This window comes from Canis lupus, chromosome 25, assembly GCF_011100685.1.
Source record: "Canis lupus familiaris isolate Mischka breed German Shepherd chromosome 25, alternate assembly UU_Cfam_GSD_1.0, whole genome shotgun sequence".
Lineage (NCBI taxonomy): Eukaryota > Metazoa > Chordata > Mammalia > Carnivora > Canidae > Canis > Canis lupus.
In genome coordinates, this window is record NC_049246.1 from 35,995,540 (window position 1) to 36,004,676 (window position 9,137).

A 9,137-nucleotide genomic window follows, 5' to 3' on the forward strand; every position below is an offset into this window, starting at 1 on the left:
ATGTAGATTTAACACTAAGGGGATGCGAAAGAGAGGAGAGTGAATCACTAACTTCCCAAAAGATTCAAATAAGGCTTCAGGAAGGAGGATGCATTTGATCTGTTCCCAAGAATGGGGTAAGTTTTCCCAGTGGAGAGAGCAAGACCTTCAGGATATACAAGGCTCCAAGGTGTGGATGAGGAGAAGGTTTTAAGGACTGAGGACTTGCATGCCCTGGAGTAGGGGGCTCAAGAAGGGGAGAGGCTGGAGAGTTAATTTGGGATGAACATGCAACAGGCCCTTGTTTGTCAGCTAAGGAGTCATGGGAGCTTTGTCACAGAGGTGGGGGTCGAGAAGGGCGTGCGCCAAGGAAGGGGTACCACGTGTTAGAATTTGGGGGAGGATGAAGTTCCAGTTTTCCCCTTCAAGCTGAGAAGAATTTAAACTCTCAAGAGATGGTACAGAGAACATGACATTACTTACTCATTTAATAATAAATTAGACTAGATGGTTATTCTAAGAGTGCATATGTTGGGTAATTATGGTACCAATAGTGCAGGTGCAAGAAGAAACAAGAACTAGGCTCGGAAGGAAGAAGTTTATTATGCTCACAAGTCCTAGAGAAGGCCACAGGGGAGGTGCCAGGTTTTGGCCAAGAGGTAGAAGATAAGAGTCGGGGAAAATGTGAGCCGATGCTTTTACCAGGGTTTCTTTGGGAAAGACGGGGCAGGGCAGAGTAAACAGTTGAGGATCATCTAGTTTGAATAATTCTAGCTGGCTCTAGGCTATATGGGTGGTCCCTGGTTTCCTGGCACATCAGTGTGGTGTGTCAGATAAAGAAATGAGTTGGGGGCTATAGCCTTCATATGAAAGGGGTGTATGTTCCCAAAGAGTCCTTTGCAATCTAAGAATTGGTTAGCCCTGGGAGGGACAGCCTTGTCCTGCCAGTAAGTGTTTTAAGATGTCAAACTATCGTAAAATACGGAAAAAATAAACCCATGATTAATCCACTGATTAATCTTCCTTTCCCCTTCTCTACACCCAATACCTGGCCAGTTATTATCCTCCGTTCTCACACTATCTGATGTTATAGTCCTTGTGAGAATTCACTTCCTTCCCTGCAGAGTTGATGACGTGTGTCCAAACAAGCTCTGGCCAGATGCATAGGCTTGGGGTCATGGCTGCCCCACGTGGTGCTGTGCCTCAGTTTTCCTTCTGCCCTCCTGCTCCCGGCTTGTCTTCTTCTTCTGGTGTTTCCAAGCCATCTTTGGAATCTAGTGCCAAGGCCTTCCTGGAAGTTGGTGGTATTTAGGATCCTCCACACCCTGAGCCCCACAGCCCATCCAGGCCCAGCCTCCCAGTTCCCTACCTAGGGATTCTTGTTGCCTAGGAGGACTTCTGCAGGCCGTATCTGGCTACAAATGCTGTCCCGACTTAGAGGCCTAGTCTACATTCATACAGCTATCCCAACCCCTTAAGCAGAAGTAGGTAACCCTATCCCTGGTGCCCCATGGTGTGTTGCTTTGTTGATTATCATCCTATTTGTCTTACATTTTGTGATGATTTCCTTGGGATGGGGCAAAGGCTGTATAACATAGACTGGGAAAACTGTTCTCTGTTTATCTCTGCTTCTAGTACTCTAAGTTCCCCCATACTAAGGTTGGCTGAAGTGTTTCTGGGTGGGGTGTCACAAGCCTGGACCAGGACCATGTGGTCCTCAGTCCTTTTATTTTCCCCTTGGTGCACTCTCTGGTCCTCTGTCCTCTCCATAGGGTTGAAGCAATACCCAAGTAGCTTCGGGACTCCATAGCTATAGGGCTGTCCCAGGTCTCTGTAGCTGGCTCCAGAGGTCATCCTTGTGAGTAGATCTCTCCCATTGACCAGCATGGTGCTTCTTTCTTAAGATGCCATAATTTAGATCACTGGCTTTGGGATATTCTCTCTCCTGTCAGACATATGATGAGTTTTGGGTTCTGAGCTACCCGTGGTCCACCACCAACCCTTAGGCTTGGGTCACATGTGTGGGCCTGTGCACTGACCCTTGCCTAAACATATTCTGCTTATGGTGCTACTTCTGGTCTACAGCACTCAAAGGGGATGGGGGCCTTGGCAGGTATCTTTTACACTGTGCATCCCTGCTGTTGGCAGGCAAGGTGGTCCCCACCCCATCTGTGCCATATATCAGGCAGTTTTCTGGGGGTGGTTGTGCCTATCATCTCAGAGGGCTGTTGACACATAAGCTCCACAAAGCTAATGACCGTCCTGAGGATGTTCTCTCTTGCTCCAATCAACATCCTGATGCTGTGCACTGTCATGTTACTTTTGAGCAATGCCTAATGAGCAACAATCTTGTGTAAAGGAGACCTCTTTACTCACCCTGTCCATGGCCCCTTTGCCTATCCTTGTCCCATGTGGTAATATAGAATGACAGGAGTGCAGGAAATGCTCAATGAGACCAAGAGATCCTGTAGGAGGAATTCAGTAATTACGGCTTCAAAAGTTCAAGAGAAGATAGAGTTGGAAGATGTGTGGTTTTGCATTTATGCTACAAAACTCCAAATGGTAAATCTAACATGACCAGAAAATGAACTAACATTTACATTTTCCTGTGTGCTCTGGGGAGACTTGCATCTGTGATTATCATTGCTGAAGCACTGCAACACTGAGAGTTATTGGGAGCTGGTGCTCAGGGAAGCACGTGGATGAAGCAGTGTCATAAGCAGTGATGTAACCAGCATTAAATACACAAATTTAGGGACCTACAGAGACAAGAAAATTTTTATTATTTCAATGCAAATGGGTTTCAAAGAACCACAGCATTGCGAGTAAATTACAACATGGCTATCTTTTTTCCAAGGTGGGAGATGTAAAATTAGCCAGGAATGGCACACGTGATAATAAAGTACAGGAGGAACTGGTTTCTAGACCTGAGAAGAACAGGAAGAGATGTTCCCCAGACTTTACGAAGAATCTTTCTTTTTTTAAGGCTTAATTTTTTTTTTTTAGAGCGGTTTTGGGTTTGCAATTAACTTGAGGGAAAAGTGTAGAGATTTTCATGTCTGCCCCCTGCTCCCACACATGGGCAGCCTCCCCCACTATCAACATGTCCCCACCCCCAGTGGTACATTTGTTGCAATTGATGAATCTGCATTGACACACCATTATCACCCAAAGTCCACAGTTTTACACTAAGGTTAAGTCTTGGCATTGCACATTCTGTGGGTTTGAACAAATGTATAATGACGTGCATCACCACTATAGTATAAGAGTAGTTTTTTTGTTTTTGTTTTTTTAAGCATCTTCATGCACACTAATTGGGCAATAAAGAAACACCTGTTATACAAAACCAGAAGTTGGCAAACTCCAGCCTGTGTCCACCACAGGGCAAATCTGGCCACTCCTGCTTGTTTGCATATTTTGTCTTGCTGCTTTCTATGCTATAACTACAGAGCTGAGTGGTAGCAGCTGAGACCATATGGTCCACAAAGCTGGGAGAAATATTTATTATCTGGCCCTTGTCCTAAATCTTTATCAATAAATCACTATACCTGACATGAATCCATGGATTATTTTTAACTTTCTATTTAAAACAATTTTGAGCTTACGGGAAAAAAAGAACATGGAGAGTACTGATGACTCTCTCATATTCTTCACGTAGGAACTCCTTTCAAGTTTCTCCAACTGTTGCAAAAGGTCACAAGTTGTAGCTAGCTGCCATGTCTTGCTTGTCTTCTTCCATGTGTAACAGGTCCTCCATCCCTCGTTTACTTTCCTCATTCTCATCTTTTTTTTAAAGCTCTTATTTCAGGGAGTTTTGAAAATAGTACAGAGAAGGGCCCATGTACCCTTTGATCCATTTCCCCCTCTACTAGTAAGGGTCTTCCAGAGAAACAGAACCAATAGTGTGTGCATATGTATGTATGCATGTACATATGTTATGTATATACAATTTATTATATGGAATTGGCTTATATGATTACAGAGGACAGTGAGTCCAAAATCTGCAGTATGAGCTGGCAGGCTCGAGATACAGAAGAGCCAATGATGCAGACGAAGTCTGAAAGGAGTCTGCTGGAGAATTCTCTCTTGTTCCATAAGGCTGAGCTTTTCTTTCTAGTCATGCCTTCAACTGATTAGGTGAGGCCCCACCCACATTATGGAGAGCCATTTGGTTAACTCACAATTTACACACTGAGATTTTAATCTTATCCAAAAGCACTGTCCAAGTTGACATAACGAATTAACCATCACACTCCCTATGGTAGCTACTTTTATAGCTGTAGTATAATATCAAACCAGGAAAGTGACATAGGATCCATGGAGCTATATAGCACATTTTATTTATTTATTTATTTTAATTTTTTAAAATTTATTTATGATAGTCACAGAGAGAGAGAGAGAGAGAGAGAGAGAGAGGCAGAGACACAGGCAGAGGGAGAAGCAGGCTCCATGCACCGGGAACCCGATGTGGGATTCGATCCCGGGTCTCCAGGATCGCGTCTTGGGCCAAAGGCAGGCGCTAAACCACTGCGCCACCCAGGGATCCCTATAGCACATTTTAGAATCAAAATTTTTTATAAATGTAAGACTCCATAAAAAAAATTGCTCAGGGTAGCCCTGCCTGTAGTTTTCAAACTTAGTTCTAGGAATCATAGAGGGTCAATGGAAGTAGCTTTGAGGCTACCCTGGATAGAAGAAAGTTCAAGTGGATGCATTCCAGGCTCCCACTCACCCTTAATAGAATTATTCTTTTAACTGGGGTGCTTGGGTGGCTCAGTCAGTTAAGCATCTAGCTCTTGGTTTAGGCTCAGGTCATGATCTCAGGGTCCTGGGACTGAGCCCCACATTGAGCTCTGTACTCAAAGTAGAGTCTGTTAGAGATTCTCTTCCTCTCCTTCTCCTACCTCCCACTATGCTTCTCCCCCAGCTCATGTATTCTCTCTCTCTCTCTCTCTCTCTCAAATAAATAAATAAATAAATAAATAAATAAATAAATAAAGTCTTTTAAAAAAGAATTCTTTATTTATTTATTCATGAGAGACAGATGGAAAGAGGCAGAGACATAGGCAGGGGAGAAGCAGGCCCCCTACAGGGACTCGATTCCAGGACCCCGGGATCATGACCTGAGCTGAAGGCAGACACTCAACTGCTAAGCCACCTAGGCATCACCCCCTCAAAAAAAAAAAAAAAAAAAAAGAATTATTTTAATGGTGTTGCTATGGAACTTCCTTGGTGCAAAGGCTTCACTGCTAAAACCATTTGGATTTCATTGGTCTAGACCATTTTTAGGCCATGCCTGCTTATTCACCTCTTCCCAAAATTTACTTCAGACCTGCTTCTTATTCTTGCCTCTTCCTCCAAACAATTCTTTCAGCCTCTTGACTTTGACATCTCTCTCTGTACCCTCCCATTACATATGATCATTCTCATACTTTTAGATCTCAGGCCTTGGCCACCTACACTCCCCTCCCCACCTTCTGTTCTCCTCTAGGAGGTATCCTAGAGGTATCCTATACATCTATAGAGGAACTCTTTCTGTCCCATTGCTGAGCCATAGAGAGTTCCATTTCTTCCTTTGGCTATAGATCACCTTTCTTGAGAAATGAATGGCAGGTAGGTCAGATAGCCTCTCTTCGTTTTTGAAATACGTCTTCAAAAACACTTTCCAATAGATATCAGATATGCTTACATAAGACAGGACCACAATTATAATGGGATATTTTAATAAACATTTTCAGTGTTTGATCAAGTAGATTAAATGACAAGAATTTAGAAGGCTTGAATGATAGATAAATAACTTTGTTTTAATAAGCATGTTAAACTTTGTATTCAAAGGTTTTTTAAATCATGCCTTTGTTAGATAGATTATGTATTGTTTGCTTTTATCATCTACAATGATTTAATAGAGTTAACATCCAGTTTTTTTTTTTTTAACATCCAGTTTTTAATTAAAGTATTGGATACCTTAAAGCTTAAAAAACCTTTACATTTCTAATAGTTTAAAGTCAAAGCAGAAATAACAACTCTGACCTCCCTAAGCAATGTGGGGCTTTTGTTCCCTTGTCTTTTCTCTCTTTCTACTCTGTGTTACTTTAATCTCAATCTGTCTTTTTTCATCAATTTTATAACCGCACTGAAAGCAAATTATTTAGACCTATTTTTATTTCGTTTTGATGTTCATCTTTAGGAGTTCTGAATATTCCCTCCACCTCTACAACTGCACGATTATTGATTCCGGTGATGTGGAGAACATTTTAAATAAATATTTTTTTTGGAGGGAAGAGGTATTCAAATGTATTTTCTAAACTTGGAATATTTAAAGACTGATGTCTTTGTATATAAAATAATTGGGTCACATCCTTTTTCCTCTTTAGATTTTGTTTCTTTCTGCTTAGAGATTGTTACCAAGTCTGTCCTTTAACCAAAAAATGATTTTCTACAGTAGTGAATCAAGCGTGGAATATAATTTAGTTATTATGTTTCTTCATGTAGTTTCTAATTATTTTGTATAAAGTTGACAAAGCCCTCCCACATTTTCATTTCAAACATGAAAAAGGTATTTTCTACAATTTTCTTCTGTTCCATACAGTGAATCTACTTCCTAAGAAGGACTCTTCTCTGATAGCTGTACACTTTGCTCTCCTGTGCTACAGAATGTTTTTGAAGTTTTCATATTCACTCAATAATTCCTATAGCAAATATATATTGAGCATCACATGCCAGGCACTGTTCTAGGCACTAGGGACATATTACTTAACAAAACAAAGACAAGGCCCTCCTGGAGCTTATGTTCCAGTATCAGGGATTGGCATTAAACAAAATTAAATAAATATAGAATGTGTTAAAAACTGATGTATGTTAAGGAAAAAATAAAGCAGGAAAGAGCAGTAGGGAGTATTGGAAGGTATTGAAATTTTAAGTAAAATTTTAGGTCATTTGGGAGGAGCAGGTGATATTTGAATAAAGATGTGAAGGAAGCGAGGTCACCTGGATGACTCAACTGGTTAAGCATTTGACTCCTAATTTTGGCTCAGGTCATGATCTCAGGGTTGTGAGATTGAGCCCCACATTGGGCTCTGTGCTGAGCGTGGAGCCCACTTAAGATTTTCTCTTTTCCTCTCCTTCTGTCCCTAACCCCACCTCTCTCCCTCTCTTAAAAAAAAAAAAAAAGTTGTGAAAGAGAATCATCGACTATTTAAGGAATGAACTGAAAGACAGTCTATAGCATCTAGTGCAAAGACCCCGGGGCAGGAACTTGCCTGGAAAATGATAAGAGCAGCAAGGATGCCAATTGGAGCAGAGACTAGCAAAGAGGAGAGTGGGAGAAATTGAAGTTAGTGATGTACGAGGGGAAAATCATGTAGGGCTTGAATTCCATGGAAGGATATACAAATATCATGTCTTGTCTCTGCTTCAACTCTGAGCATGATGGATCAGTACTGGAGGAATTGGAGTAGAGATATGATATCATATTTTGATAGTTCATTCTGGCTGGTGTGTTGAGAATAGACCATGGTGGGGAAGGGCAAATGCTGAGGAACCACATCGAAACCTACTGCAGTAATCTGAGAGATAGTACTGTGGCTTAGGCAGAGGGATAGCAGTAGAGTTGTGAGGAATGATCAGATTTTAGATATATTTTGAAGGCAGTGTTGGTTCATAGGTTGAATATGGTATGTGAGATCAAGAAAAGGTTAAGACAGACTCCAGGGTATTTGGACTGAACCACTGAAAGGATAGAGTTGCCAGGATCAGAAAGGGGGGGGGGCAACAGGTTTGGTGAGCAAGAATCTGGAGCTCCATTTTAGAATGTGAGGTACTGATGCGACTTGCAGGGGTGGTGCTGAGCTGGCAGTCAGATACCTGTGTCTGGAAATCCAGTGCAAGGCTTAGGCTGAGATGGACATTTGGGAGCCACCAACTTACAGATGGTACTTAAAGCCACAACACTGAATGAGATCAGTCTAGGGACTGAGGATGGGGCACTTCAGGGCTTACAGGATGGAGGAAAGCATGACAAGAGAAGGAGTAGGACAGGAGTGGTGGCAGAAAGATAAGAAGAAAATCAAGCAGCTGTGGTGTTACAGACATGAAGAACAAAAGAATTGACACACAGAGAGAGTGATCCACTAGTCAGAAGCCCCAAATGCTGCTGACGGATCCCGTCATTGAGAAGTGAGAATTTACCACTGGATTTGGCAACAGAGAGGTCACTGATGTCTTAGATAGGAGCAGTTCCTGAGGGGTGATGAGAGTGAGAGCCTGCTTGGGTTTGAGAGAGAGCTGGAGGAAATTCGAAACACAGGTCAGCCCACGCTTTCAAGGGCTTTTACTCTCCAAGGGAATAGAGAAAGGGGGGTGGTACCCAGGACAGACGTGAGGTTAGGAGAGGGGAATGGAGGTAGTAACAGCACACATCTACCTCTGTGTGAGAAATTACCACAAACTTAACAGCTTAGACACATGCACATGTTACTGGAGGGTTTCCAGTTTCCGTGGGCACACATGACTGGGTACCTCTGGCTCAGAGTTTCTCACAGCTGCCCTCATGGGCTCATACCTTTTGGGAGCAGGGGTCCCCTTCCAAGCTCACATGGTGGTTGGCCAAGTTCAGTTCCCTGCAGGCAGAGGTCTCTGTTTCCTGGCTGTCAGCTGGGGCCACTTAGCTGCCATGTACCACTTGTGATTCTTTGCCATGTGGCCCCCTTACAGTTCCCTCTCACAAGGTGACAACTCACTTCAGGGCCAGTGGGAGAAACTCTCAGCTCAGTGAAGGCCTTCACTCTTTATATTTTTTATTTTATTTTATTTATTTATTTCTTCTTCTTCTTTTTTTTCTTCACCCTTTTTAAAGGGCTTCCCTCTGGTTAGGTGAGGACCACTCAGAATAACCTCCTTTTGACACTCAAAGTCAACAGGAGTAGAGACCTGAATCACATATGCAAGACCTTTTCACCTTTGTCAGATAAGGTGATATAATCCAGGGATATATATCCCATCACCTTTGTCATATTCTATTGGCTACAATCAAGTCCACATTCTGCCTGCAGTCCACGTGTGGGATTACACAAGAAAGGACTCACTGGGGGTCACCGTGGGGTGTGTCTAACATGTATATCTATGAGAATAATCCAATGGAGAGAAAATGCTTTGATGAT